At 44.7% G+C, this 14911-nt stretch overlaps 1 protein-coding gene across 1 annotated transcript in view; it reads left to right on the forward strand.

Annotated features, from left to right (window-relative positions):
* Positions 1-1621: 1621 nt before the first annotated feature.
* Positions 1622-14911, forward strand: part of DUSP10 (dual specificity phosphatase 10) — a 72623-nt gene continuing 59333 nt past the window's right edge. Inside the window, exon 1 of the mRNA XM_036354870.1 lies at positions 1622-1659. The gene's annotated coding sequence lies outside the window, so the exon portion shown is untranslated. The remainder of the gene's footprint in view (positions 1660-14911) is intronic.

Here is a 14911-nt window from a genome sequence, read left to right on the forward strand (position 1 = left end):
ATGAACAGATTCTGTTCATTTTACTATCACGGGTAGGGGCTCCCGTGGCATTTCCTGTTAGACACACAGACACATGTAACAGGATTATAGATCAGCCTCATTTAAGATAAAGTTTGCTGGGGGAGATGAGAATTGCTCCCCATGGGACTTAAATTAGGTACAGAGCAACCAAGAAATTGGCTCTATAGAAAATTCCGTTTCAAAAAAGATCTTAACTATGAGCTCGTTACCAGTTACCTTCGCCGTGCAGGAGCCAAACAAGTCCCAGGGGGTAGGACACGTGACCTGGGTTTTTGAGATCCCTCCCCAAAGAGGGGAATCCACGAAGCCTCACATCTGACATCTCAGGAGCATCAGACGTTTCTCCAAACTTTCTGACTCTTTCATTTATTCCCACGACTAGAAGTGGACATCTTCCCATCCCTGAAAACACATGCAATTGAATTTCACTTCAGATAATGGGTCAGTTGCCCGTTATTAAGTACATTTGATTTCCGTCTTTTGCTTTCTGAGTGTGAAAACGTTCAGGGACTTTTATGGAGAACCAGTACCTCCGTTCACTAGACTTTTGTTTTTACAAAGGATGCTTCTTTGCTTGGTTTATGTCAAGAACTTTATAAGTGTTTGTCGATCAAAACGTTAACAGGTTGTTGATTCATTAGCTGTTGAATTAATAAATTCGTGAAAGTTGTTCATTAAAAAATATTTGTATTGATTTCAGAGAGGAAGGGAGAGGGAAACATCAATGATGAGAGAGAATCATTGATCGGCTGCCTCCTGCACGCCCCCACTGGGGATCGAGCCCGCAACCCGGGCATGTGCCCTTGACCAGAATCGAGCTTGGGACCCTTCAGTGCTTAGGCTGACACTCTATCCACTGAGCCACACCAGCTAGGGCCAAAAGTTGTTCATTGTGATATATGATTATAAAATCAATGTCATTGTTTTAAAACTTGAAAATCATAAAAATATAAAAAATAGATAATCCTCTAAACTCTCACAACCTGGAACTAACTAATATGAACTTTGGAAACCTTCCCATCCTATGTGCCTATAGATGTGTGTGTATATTTACTGTAATTGTAACCATGTTGACTATAAAATGTTGGATTCTGTTCATTTTACTTTTGTCATGGAAATGTCAAGTCATTAGCAATTCATTGCAAGCCTCTTTTTCATGGCAGTCTCAGTGTAATTGCTTCTATTGTCAGCTCTTAGAGTGTGTCTAATACTATTTTTTGAATTTAGATATATATATGTTTCTAGAGCAGTGGTTCTCAATCTTCTGGCCCTTTAAATACAGTTCCTCATGTTGTGACCCAACCATAAAATTATTTTCGTTGCTACTTCATCACTGTCATGTTGCTACTGTTATGAATCGTAATGTAAATCTCTGATATGCAGGATGGTCTTAGGCGACCCCTGTGAAAGGGTCGTTCGACCGCCAAAGGGGTCGCGATCCACAGGTTGAGAACCGCTGTTCTGGAGAAATATTTTATTTAGAATCTGTTTAGAATTTGGAATCTATTTATTGAAGTCATTTGGTCAAAAGATAGGAACGTTTTTGAAGCTCTTGACAACTGTTTCCTAATTGCCTTCCAGAAAGTTGTCCTGTCATATGCTGACCTGCAGTGTGTGAAAGCCTCCGCCCCCCAAAACGTGAGTATCCCCTTTACAGATGCTACAAGAAGTGTGTTTGCATTTTCATCGCTTGTTGTTGCTTTCGTCGGTGAGCTTAAACATGGCAAGTTTCACTGTTGTTGGCACTCTTTTATGTGAAGTGTCAGTTCATGCCCTTTGTCCGCTTTTCAGTTGGCATCTTAGGATATTTATTATTTCTCTGCATGTGCTCTTTATACATGAAGGATGTAAACACATGATAGATTGTGTCCCATTGTCAAATTCTGGACAAGCGATCAGGAGCAAAGAGCAGGGCCATTTGGGGGATGTTGTTAAATATTTTTCTAAGATATAATCTTTACATGTCCCATGATTAACTTAACCCTTCACCTCTTAAATTATTTATTCCAGTAAATGGTTGTGGGATGACCCTCTATGTGCACACATTTCTTCCGTCACTGGGGTGAGATGGCTGGACCAACGGGGTGGGCGATCTTGAACGCTGCGCATTTATTTTGCTAAGTTGATTTCGGAAGGATTGTGGTAATGAACACGTCTGGCAGCAGGCAGAGAGGACTGATACGTGTGTTCTTGTGACTTTCTCAGTGTGTGGGGTGTGGGGGAGGAGTAACACCTCTGCTGAACCTGGGTCCCTGGGAACCTGTGTGTGCAGGACATGTGGGGGGAGACGCTCCAGTCTCTTTTGGGGACCTTATTGCCCCCCAACTGAACATGAAGCACTGAGGACACACTAGATGTCGGCATATAAAGTACCTCTTCCATTTACATGTCAACTTTCCTCCTGTAAGGCAACCAGGAAATGAACTTTGAATAGGAAATGAATCAGAAAAGAGAGCAAAGATGAGCTAATCTCTCAAAATATGCTGTCTGGGAGCTCCGGGGCAAGGACAGAGGGGTGGCCACCCAACCCGGGCATGTACTGGTGTCCAAGCCAGCCTTTGCTCCAGTGAAGGTGACATACTGCTGGTCCTCTCCTCTCGAATCAGTAGCTCTCTTCCTTTCTTCATTTATTCTTTCATTCATTTGACATTCATTGAGCCCATCCAGCGGGGCTCAGTGGTTGAGCATCTACCTATGAAGCAGGAGGTCATGGTTCAGTTCTTAGTCAGGGCACATGCCCAGGTTTCGGGCTCAATACCTAGTAGGGGGCCTACAGGAGGCAGCCAGCCTGTCAGTGATTCTCTGTCATCATTGATGATTTTCTCTCTCTCTCTCTCCCTTTCCTTTCCTCTCTGAAATCAATAAAAATATATTTTAAAAAATTAGTTGAGCACATGGAGCTAAGAGCTGTAAAAGAAAAGGGGTGCAAAGGCGAGGGGCTCCCCATCTGCTATGTCTTTGAGTGAAGGATTGGAATAGGGACAGATCTCAGACACACAAACAATCCAATATGACCTCGTATCCGTGAAGAGTAGCGCAATGATCTGGGCATGAGTCTCTGAAAGTCTTCTCAGATGAGAAGCTGTGGAGGCCAAGTCATCCTTGTCCAGGCAGAGGAAGAGGGAAGGGCATTCCAGGAAAAGCACAGAGGAGTAGATGAGTCTCACATGTTTGGGATTGTGGGAGCAAATCCACGGTGGACGTGGGGACAGAGAAGGGCGGGCCCACAGGGACAGGGAGTGAGGCTGTGAAATGAGTCTTTGTGTTCCATTCAAAGGGCTTTCACCAGTCCTGTGGGAAAGGGGAAGCCAGAGAATGACACGTACATGATCCATCCTTCTGTTATACAAAGATAACCGGGAGCAGAGTTAATGGGCTGAAAAATAGGAGAGCCTGGGATGGGAAGTGACTAAAATCATGACATAAAGTTATGACACAACGACATCTCCATGCATAGATTTTGTGGTTAAACATATTTTTGAAACAGAAGCAGCAGGAAGAAAGTATACGGCAGAAATGGCCAGAAACCACAGATGAGCTCATGGCAGACAGAGTTGGCGTTTGAAGCTGTCACTGCAGAGGATGAAACACAGCCAAGAACATTCCAAATATTAGAATAATGTCATTGTCGTTCCCTTACCTGTGACAGCTGCCGGGCCAGCGTGATCTACGATCTTTTCTGGGCCTTTCATTACGTTGCCATCACTGTGCTGCCTTCCCAGTTCACTGCCTCGGGGGACATTGGAGAGTTGAGTTCGAAAAGGAGAGTCACGAAATTAGATAGTCTTCATATTTTCTTTCTTTCTCCATTTTTCGAACTGACTTCAAACAAAGGGCTGTTGAAGGATGAGGTCTTGGAGCCCTTTCACCGTCAGCTACAAGGTTGGTTACATTTTCAGTCCCCAAGCACCCAGCTCCGAAATCTGTCCCTCTTCCTTTATTATTTGCAAGTATATGTGTGTGTGTTTCTTCTACATTCCCTGGTGGAAGGAAGAGCTTGCTTGGGTGAGTCTTATGCCAGGGCTCTCAGAAAGTTAAGAGAAGGGTGAGGAAGCTTTGGAGGATGTTTGAGAGCAAAGAAATCAGGAGTCATGATGCAAGGAGGGCGTGTTGAAGTGCAATCAGGCAAGGAGCGCAGGGAGTTGACTGAGCGCTCTGGCCACGTGAAACCAGGAAGTGACCTTTAGCTCATCATCACTGAAGATGAGAGGACAGAGATGACACCCAGAGAGAGAATAAGTGGCCAACGTCACGGCGAGAAGGGAAATTCTAGTTTCTTCTTTTCTCTTTGGATCACGTGCCCCCTTGGGTTCGATCTCTGTCCCCGGGCATCTGGAGGAAAGTGAGACATTTAATTCAGGTCTTGGACACTTTAGGTGGGTCCAGGTTTCGTGTCACCTAGGTAACACATCCGATTGGCGGAAGTGAACTTTCTCCTTTCCGTCGATGACGTGATTCTGTGGCCACATGGTACTTGTGAATTGCCATCTCTGTGGTTCTCTCTGCTTCCTGGCATCTGAGCTTGCCGAGAAACTTGCAAACATCACATCTACCTCACCAACCACCCCTGCCCCCAACGACGACCAGTTGTGGGCCTCTGATTCCTTCATATGTTCACAGCCTTGGACTCCAGTCCGTGTGCCAGCCAGCTCGCCACTGTTCTTCCTGACAGACACCTGCTTCATTTTTGCCCACAATCTGGACAGGCCTTCAGGTCGCACTGGGTGTCACCCATGCAGGGCTGCTAGGGGGGAACGCTGCACCTCCATACAGGCCCCCATGAGCAGTTTCCAGCAGGTCCCCCCATTGCATGGATGACTCCCCCAAACCAAGCTGGACACCTTCTAGAACCTCGGGACATTTCATAGGTCCCCGACTGTTGAGACTGTTGACACTTCCAAACTTCTGCCACCCACTTAGCAGATATCTGTGTGGCCTCAGGGCTGTGCCCTGGAATGGCTTAAGCTGCTCTGAGATGCCCCAAAGGCACACAGTCATGACAGAAAGAAGGGAAAGTCTGGAGACTCGGGGAACAAAATTCCCTGGGAACATTGGTTTCTCCATACCAGGGGCTTCAGAGCTGAAAGCTGCCACCTTAAATGCCTGCTCTGTGTCGCATCCAGCCTGGACACATTTGTGCAAAGGTGACCCAGTGACCCAGGCTCACTCTCCCCCGTTCCCCACCCCATCCCCCGCCCCATGGAGCTTACTAGGAAGCTCAAGCCATGAGCAGTTGCTCAAAGCCTGAGAATATTCCATGGAATGACATTCCACCAAGGGGTTAAATGATGAATGACAGGGACAGAGAGCAGTCTCTATGAAATGTACAAGAAGGAAGTGTTCATTGAATTTTATTCGGGACTGAATTGTCCTTTCCCAGGCCTCAGTGCATTGATCCAGCGAGGTAGGATTGATAAGACTGAACTCCCCTCAGCAAGCAAAGTCATCTTTCTGGGATTCCAGACATTTCTGGTACCAGACATGCTCTCCCCCCCCCCCCACCATCTAAGACATTGCTGATATGACTGATAATTCCTTCATTGTCTTGTGGTAAAATACGCATAACTTCACCATGTTAACTAATTTTAAGTGTATGGTTCTGTGGCATTTATTAAATGCCCATTGTTAGGCAGCCATCATCACCCTTTATCTCCAGAACTTTTTTATCTTCCCAGCTGAATCTCTGTACCCCTTAAACACCAACTCCCATCCTCTCTTTTCCCAGCTCTGGCAAGCATCATTCTACTTTCTGTTCCTATGCATTTGACTATTCAAGGCACCTCAGAGAAGTAGAATTATACAGTGATTGTCCTTCTGTAACTGACTTATGTAACTGACAATTCCTTTAAAATTTTTTTTTCTTTTTTAAATTCATTTTTATTGGTTTCAGAGACAAAGGGAGAGGGGGAGAGAGATAGAAACATCAGTGATGAGAGAGAATCCTTGATTGACTGCCTCCTGCATGCCCCCTATTGGGGATCAAGCCTGAAACCCAGGCATGTGCCCTGACAGGGAATCAAACTGTGGCCTTCTGGTTCATGGGTTGTCGATGCTCAACCACTGAGCTATACCGGCAGGCATGTAACTTACAATTCTTAACCAACATTTTCTTCAGTTGATTTGTTTGTGTCACATAGACCCAGATGTAGTCCTGGTGTTGTTAGAGGTTCAACCATCCCCTTTCAACAACATAATTTCTACCAGTAAGCCAGCCAGGATTTATTGCATTCCTACCACATGTGTAGGAGAGGGTTGGCTGCTGTGAGAAACAGAAGAACTCTGAAAATATGTCACCCTTCCTTGCCCTTAAGAAATTTCTAATTTAGTAGATCGGGAGGCTAAGGGAACACACATAAAATAGCAGGAAAAGCCCTACCCGATTTGGCTCAGTGGATAGAGCGTCGGCCTGCGGACTGAAAGGTCCCAGGTTCTATTCCGGCCAAGGACATGTACCTTGGTTTCGGGCACATCCCCAGTAGGAGGTGTGCAGGAGGCAGCTGATGGATGTTTCTCTCTCATCGATGTTTCTAACTCTCTATCCCTCTCCCTCCCTCTCTGTAAAAAATCAATAAAAAAATATTTTAAAAAAAGAGCAGGAAAAGGCAAGCATCCACATGTAGGCAGAGAAGCACTCCCTGTCACACAGGTGGACATCTGTCCTCAGTACCGCATCTGTGTTGTAATGAGGACTTTGAAACACGTGGTACAAAGATGATTTCTGAAAAATCAATCCCTTATTAGGCAAGTTCGAGTGCATGTAGGGACACAGCATTCAGTGAATTAATTGGCTTTTGGAAATTTTCTACTTGGGTCAGTGGTTTGGGGGAACTTTTTATTTAAAAAAAACTAATAAATGCTAACTATAAACGGGGTTGGGTTTTTTTTTTTAAAAAAAGGGGAAGTAGGAACTTCGCTCAGACATCTATTTCTTGATGGGTCTATTCACTTTGGATAGCTCACGGCATCCTGTTCAAAAGCAGTCAGCTATTTGCCATCTGGAGCGAACAGCTGTAGTTTCCTTCCTAGCCAAGCACAACATTTTACGATCGAGAAATTGGCCTGTTGTCTTGGCCACTTGCTTTTGCATATCCTTGGCCGTAGCTAGACGAATCAGAGAAGAAAAAGAATTCTCCTGTCCTGGCGGGGTCAGGTAAGTCCAAGTGACATCCATGTCTCCTCTTCACCGAGTTAGCATTACCCTTGCCTCGCCCAGGCCTGGAAGCATCTTAGCAGAGACATCTGTGCACGGTGTTATTCATGAATGGGCACACATGTTTGACTCTCCACGGGACTTCCTGTTACACGTGTCGGATTGAATGCAAATATTTATCTCTGCTCTTTTGGAAATTGTATTAAAAATGACAGTGGAAAGAAGAAAAAAAGCGAAACATTAACAAGAAGAGATAGAACCGGGGAGATGCTCTCGGCAAATGAGAAATGCCAACAAAGTTTGGAAAGCTGAAAACGGGTGGATGACTAGTCCCTCATTTATTAGAGCGGAGACAGAATGTTGAGGAGGGAGGCACAATAGTGCTCACATTCTTCACCTTAGCAAGACAGGAAAGAGTCAGGTAAGAGGGAGGTGAATGCTAAGTAAAGGTGAGTCTGTTTATGGACAATTTCCAAGATTTATGGAGTCCTCGCAGGCTAAAGAGTTCTAGGAACTATTGCTAACTGAATTTTTTTATAATATAATTTATCCATTCAAGAAAACATTACTTGAATGCAGAAAACAGCAAACAATAATTAGAACTGTCGTGAGCAACCTTTTATAGTCATTTGCCCATAAAGCTATTTTTTTACAAGTCTGTGGTATGGCACATTGATAATGGGTTTATTTAATGAGGTTTTACCAACCATGTTATTTTCCTGAGAAAAACCCAAACCCATAATCATTGAAGCTCATTCCCTCATTTATTCATTGTGTATCAACGCCTGTTTGAAAAGAAGTTGACTCGATTATGATAGTTTTTCTAGAGCGAGTAGAAAACGGAGCATTTGATGACACCTCTACGTAGCTAATAATCAGTTAAGCTGAGCTCATATTTCAAAACTGTTTCCTTGAATCAAAGTACTAAATGGGATCGTTATTGTGTGTTTTGAGTCTATCAATAGGTCATTAAAAACCACTGGTGTGCACACTCGGCCTTTGTCACCGAAGACCAATAAAACCGGCCAGAATGACCTTTTTCCTTTTCCCCTGGCTTTTTAGCCAGACCATAATCGGACTTGTCACCTGACTCTCCAGCTGGAAATAATCATAAATCAGCCTCATCAAATGATATGAAAGAATAGCGCACAATCACAGAAGTGGTTCCCAAGACAACCAGAACCTGCCAGTCATTCCATTCATTGTACATTTGAGGGCTGGCTATTTCTGAGATGGTATGTCAATTAGTCTTGGCTTTTTTCCCCCCAATGGAGTCAGGGCCTACAATACTCTGAAGGGAGGAGGACAGAAGACAGAGAAGTGTCAGCAGAACAGGTTAGAGGTGGGGAGAGGGGGCGCGAATCTGATCAGCTTGTGGCTTTTGGTACAAATTACCTAAGTGAGTCATCCTTCTGAATCACTCCTCCCTCCTTGAGCACCTAACCCAGCCTTCACAGACTGTTTATAGCCAGGCAGCTACTAAACCAGGCTCTGTTGGAACCCGTGTCACCCAAACCCATCATTACAGGTGTCTGTGGTTTGGAACTCACTCATCTGGGAGATCTTAGGAGTCTACGTTAACTAAATTGCTGAGTCAGGCCTAGTCGGCATGACTCAGTGGTTGAGCATGGACCTATGAGCCAGGAGGTCATGGTTTTGGTTTTGATTCCCGGTCAAGGGAACATGGTCTGGGTTTCGGGCTTGATCCCCAGTGTAGGGCCTGCAGGAGGCCAGCTGATCAGTGGCTCTCTCTCATTATTGATGGTTCTCTCTCTCTCCCTCTTCCTTACTCTCTGAAATCAATAAAAATATCTTAAGAAAAAAATAAATGAGTCAGTTTTGATACCCAGCAGCCTTTCTGCTGAACACACTGTGTTCTGTATTCAGATGAGCCCCGTTCACTTTCCCCCATGCCAGCCCCAGCCCCCCACTCTACCCTCCTGTCCCCTCCTGGTGACTTTTGTCTCCTGTTCCCCATCTGGCCTGGTAAAATGAGCAGAGGTCTCTAAGGCGTCATTAGCATTCTTTTGCTTTAGCGAATCCCCAAAACAACTAAGGAAAAAAGAAAAATGTCTGTGTTTTTTCCCTCCAGGTATTGGATTGGGAAAGTGGGATAACAGAGCTCTATGTTATTGCATGCTTAAATGGAAGCTTTGCTTTCATAATGCTCTTTAATCAAACAACTCTACTACATGGCATACAGTGCCAACTCAGGAGACTGAGGCTACGGTAGGCTGAGTGGTGGCCCAAAGCCACAGAGTCCGTTGGCGATGAAGGTCTCATCCAGGCTGTCTGCCTGACAGCCACACAGTCCCAGACTGAGCATGGACGCATATGTGGCTGCTGGGAGCCATGGAGATAAGTTGGCATGGTTGTTATTATACATCATGCACCGCCAGTGATGTAACGCATAGGGAAGGGCTGGGTCCCTCTGAAGGGCCATACAAATATTGCCATTATTGTGGTTATACTTACTACCTCTTTGTTGGGGGGGGAGGGGGTGTGGGCCTTCACATACATAGAATAGGCAAATATTTAGAAATCAGCAGTCCCCCATGAAGCAGGTTCAGATTATGAAAAGGCTCCTTCTCAACAGAGCGGAGACGCACCATCGAGCACAGTACAATTCGAAGAGAGGTCTGAGCTTCATGGACCGGAAATGGTCTTTTTTCTGCCTCCGACATCATTGATGTCCCCCCCCATGTCTCTCACTCAGCTGGGTGAGGGCCATAGACTCTGTATGTGTGCACATACAAATGTATGTCTAGGTACATGTGAGAGACAGCGTCTGGAAAGATGCACAGCTTCGTCTTAGCTCTGGTTCCCCTAGGGAGGCAGGAAAAATATAGGCGGAGGGGAGGAAGGCTTCCACAGCTTGTTGATTGTATGTCTGTATCGTTCATGTTGTGTAGAAGGTGAACACATGCATGCGTTATGTGTGTAATAAGAAAGCAGCGGTGAATTTTAAAATTGCAAACTTACGTTTTCAAAAAAAAAAAACCCCGAATTAAAATTGTGCTACGTGTCATTGTGAAAATTGAAAAAGTTTATTTTTAAAACAGAAAGGCCCTAGTTGGTTTGGCTCAGTGGGTAGAGCGTCAGCCTCCGGACTGAAGAGTCCCAAGTTCGATTCCGGTCAAGGGCACATCCCCAGTAGGGGGGCATGCAGGAGACAGCCGCTCAATAATTCTCTCTCATCACTGATGTTCCTATCTCTTTCTCCCTTTCCCTTCCTCTCTAAAATCAATAAAAATATATTTTTAAAAAACAGAAGGGAATCAACTAATATATATATATATATATATATATATATATATATATATATATATATATATATTTTTTTTTTTTAGAAATTCTTGGACTACAGAACATGAATTTCTGTAATGGAAAGATCCACCAAGTGCCTAGCTGAATGGATGGATAGATAGATGATAGATAGATAGACACATAGATACATAGATACATAGATAGATACATAGAAATGGATAGATCATTCCAAGGCAGGTCAACATGAAATTTTAAAATACCATCAATAAAGAGAAGATTCCAAAAGCTTCCAGAGAAGGGGACAAATGGTGACATGTACAAATTCTCAAATTAGAATGGTATTGGACTACTTAAAAGAAAAACCACAGAAGTTAGAAAACAGTAAGCGATGTCTTCAGAGTTGTGAAGAATACTATACCCAGACAAACTATCCATTGATTGCGATGGGAAAATAAAGATATTTCCACATGTGCCATGGTTCAGGATTATACCTCTCATGCACCTTTCCTGGAGAATATGTTTCATCTGAATACAGGAATAAACCAAGAAAGAGCAAGACATGAAAAGCAGACACAACAAAATAGGAGACACAAAACACGAGAAAGGCAAAGAGAATTCTCAGGATGATTGTGGTGATTATCCTCTGGACAAAAGATATGCATGTGGCCTATAAAGCAATCAGTGAAATTGGAATGGGACAATAGAGGACTCCACGCAAGATGTCTTTAGAAAAAAAACCAAACAAACAGAACTCAGATTAGTTGATGTATTGAAGCCATGGGGGAAGTTGAAGGAAAGTTTGAGAAGAAAACATGGTACATACGTAGAAAGCTGAGCCAACAACTAAAACAAAAATATTCAATTAATCATATAAAAATAAAATGTTGCACATGCAAAAAATTAAATTTAATCATAGCATACCATTTGTCTCAGCAGAGAGGAATTTTTTTATGAGCATCATAATTTCCATGATGACTCTTGACTTAACCGAGTTATAATTTTATTCTAATTAGGAGAGATGGTGAAAGCTGTTGGGATAAGAGTACTATATCTGCCATTAATATAGTCACTGGCTTTGGTTAAAAAAAAAAAAAAAAAAAAAAAAAAAAAAAAAAAAGACAAAAAGAAAACATTGATAAATTGAGAGTGAGGGAGAAGCACCTAATTTTGAAACATTGAGGTAATCAAGAGGCAGTCAAAAGATGGACCAAGCCTGTTGCTGGGAGTAAGAGCTCTAGAGTAAGGAAGGATGGGCCAGGGGTCTTCTGTCTTCTCTGAAAAGTTCTGTATTTGCCTTGTAACTTTTTACAGAATTAAAAACTTTGTACATGGTTTGTACTAGTTTGGTCAAAATAAAAGTTAGTTTTAAGCAACTGGAATCACCAAGAACAGCAACAACAAAAAGTCCAACCATGGACTATTTTTTCCCCATATTTTTATAGAAGAGAACATTACACTGTCTTTAACAAGATTTATGAGTTTAAATAATTTTTAATGCCAGAGAAAATGCTCACGAGACAAAGCTTTATAAAATCAGGGCACAATAGTATCGTTGGCATATGATCCCACGCTAAGAAAGAGAAGGTTGGCGAGCAATACTTATCATTACCTCTCGGAGTGGGTTGATGAGCAGTCATTATTTTATTTCCTGTATGTTCCTGTATTTCCAAGTGTCCACGCAATAGGCATGTGTTACTTTCATGGGAAGAGAGTTAACTTTTTTGAAGCATCCAGTGGTTCATCACCATGCCAATGCCTACTCTTGTGTAACCCCGCCAGGACTTACTAAACTAAAGCAATTAGTCTGCAGTGTAGGCGGGGAGATTCCATTTAGACAGAAGGAAGCAAGTGTCACTAAATTCTGAGACTGGCTAGCTGGGAAGGCCACCAAAATATTTGCAAATGAAACAGACTATATCTTAGAATGTTGGTGTTGGAAAGAAACACCTACAGGGGATCGAGCCTGCAACCCGGGTGTGTGCCCTGCCTGGGAATGGAATCGTGACCTCCTGGTTCATGGGTTGACACTCAACCACTGAGCCACATCGGCCGGGCTGCAATTTATTTTTATTTCATTTTACTATTGACAGTATTACAGATGTCCTCCAATTCCCTCCCTTTTACCCTCCTCCTTTTGTATGTTTCTTGAATGAGCACACGTATGTCCTACCCATTCCAACCTCTACACACAAGCTCTCCCCGGCTATGGGGTCCCTAAGTGGGGGTGGGGGGGGCCATGGTTAGCCTCGGTGAGTCTATAGGAAGGGTGAAGGGGGCCCTATGGGACAGGGGAACAGGAGAGTGAGGTAGCCCAGGTCACCCTGCCTCCGCATCTCCCCTGCTGGGGGACCGTGCCCAAGTGCCCCTCGCCATCTGTCCTCCCGTTGCTCTCCTTATTGGGAGAAAGGCTTTCGGGAATTGCCAGAAAGCCTTTTGCTCTCATTCCCTGGCCCGACGTGAAGTGGGTGAACGGCTGTCACTGAGGATAAATGGTGTTTGTAGCCGCGCGCGCCAGCTCTCAGGAGGCCCCCGGGTTGGGTTTGTGGTCAGGTCACCAGATAGAGTTTGGATGATCCCGCGTGTTTACCCGGACCTCTGAACCATCAGGTCTTCTCTGCTTGTAACTTACCGCAGGGGGGAAGAGGCACATGACTGCCTCAGGAAGGTATTTCAACGTAAAAAAGTGAATTTGAATCCAATGGCCATGATTTCCCTGAGCGCAGCTTCTGTTTAAAAGTAAGCTGTCTTTGGTTGAATAACAAGGAAATCATGCTTACAGTGAAATCTCCTTTCCTTCCCTCCGCCCTTCCTCTGGTCTCAGTGGTTTGACTCCCATTAAAGTCGCTTCAACAGAGCTTGAAGGCCCAAAGGTGGATGCTCCCCAAACGACTCCCCTGGCTGAGGCCCCTTCCCAGCGAAGGGTGTCCACAGGGTATTTCCAGAAACGTCGAAGGCCACCCCTTAAACCCCGAGTTTACAACTAGGGCTTCTGTTAGTGTTTGAAGGCACTCTGGGGTTTCCCTGTGGACACGTGTGTCTATGTAGGTGAGGCAGCCACAAAGCAACAGAGCAGCCTAAGGGGGCCATCGGGGTGCTGAAGCCGTGAGCTCCTGGTGGGGCCTCCTGGCAGGCAGGTTAGGAGTTGATAATCAGCCCTGGCCGGTGTGACCCGGTGGTTAGGGCGTTGGCCTGCCCACTGAAGGATGTGGGTTTGATTCCTGGTCTAGGGCACATAGCTGGGTTGCAGGTTTGACCCCCCGCCCTGGTTGGGGCACATGCAGGAGGCAACCAATCGATATGTCTCTCTCACATCAGTGTTTCTCTCGCTCTCTCTTACACACACACATAGATGTTTCTCTGTCTCTCCCCTGTCCCTCCCTCCCATCCACTTGCTCTAACAACCAATGGAAAAAATACCCTTGGATGAGGATTAACAACAAAAAAATCAGCAATCAATTTTGGAGCCGAAAGATACACTTTTGTACAGGCCAACCAGGAGGAAGGCTCTGGCAACAGTTGGCATTTTAACATGGATTCATCAGGATTGTGTCTTTTTTTTAAAAGATACTACATTTAAGGTTTGTGTCTTTTTAAAGCAATGCTGAGGGATGGGTCAGATGGGAGGGCAGCAGCCGAACAGGGCGGCGAATGGGGTTGAGAGGAAAGGAAGCCACACTTCTAGCTCTGGGGGGATTTTAACATTCTCCACGTGTCAGTGATGCATTTCACTCCAACTTCTCCTTCGTTGCTGTTTATTTGTTGACTTACCGGCTTTCGGAGTTCTTGTGCGGAAGGGATCCTGATCTCTGGACCTCAGACACAGGGAAGTTAACAGCCATGGCTGTTCTCTGCGCGTGTGCGTGACTCCTTATAAATAAGTCTCAATTAACCAGCTTTTTGTGACCTGCAGGAAGCCCGGCGGATCGGGCTCTGTTAATACAGTGTGTGCCCAGAGCTGGGAGTAATTACACGGGCCAGCACCATTGTCAGAGCTCCAAGGGCCGAAATGCTATAGCCTCACCCCTTTGTTGGAAGCACAATGAAAGGGACAGGCGGGAAGAAAGCCCATTGTCAGCAGCACAGATAACTTGGGGGTACCTGGGATTTGTTATAAATGCATTTGGATGGTTTATTTTGTCGGGAAGAATGCTTCCTTATCTTCAGGGCTATTTAGCAGAAATCATTCCAGCGTGACATTTCCTTATCTAGATGTGGGTCCCTAATAGGACCCAGGAGAGGAGAGTGTTGCATTTACGCAACCTTCTTGATTGCTGTTCTGGTCTTGCCCGAGCAACCTATGCAGGAGGTCGGATGGGGTGGTCCCCTTTGGACATCTTGCAGACAGACAGACAGACCTGAGGACTGTTATCCGAGACTGATCCCTTTCGGAATGAGACTTTTAATAATGTGACCTTTTACTTCAAACTGAAAGGGAGTGTTTTCTCCTTTTCATTTGAGCTGCAATGGGAGGCG

Source organism: Myotis myotis, unplaced genomic scaffold (assembly GCF_014108235.1).
Source record: "Myotis myotis isolate mMyoMyo1 unplaced genomic scaffold, mMyoMyo1.p scaffold_m19_p_21, whole genome shotgun sequence".
Taxonomy (NCBI): Eukaryota; Metazoa; Chordata; class Mammalia; order Chiroptera; family Vespertilionidae; genus Myotis; species Myotis myotis.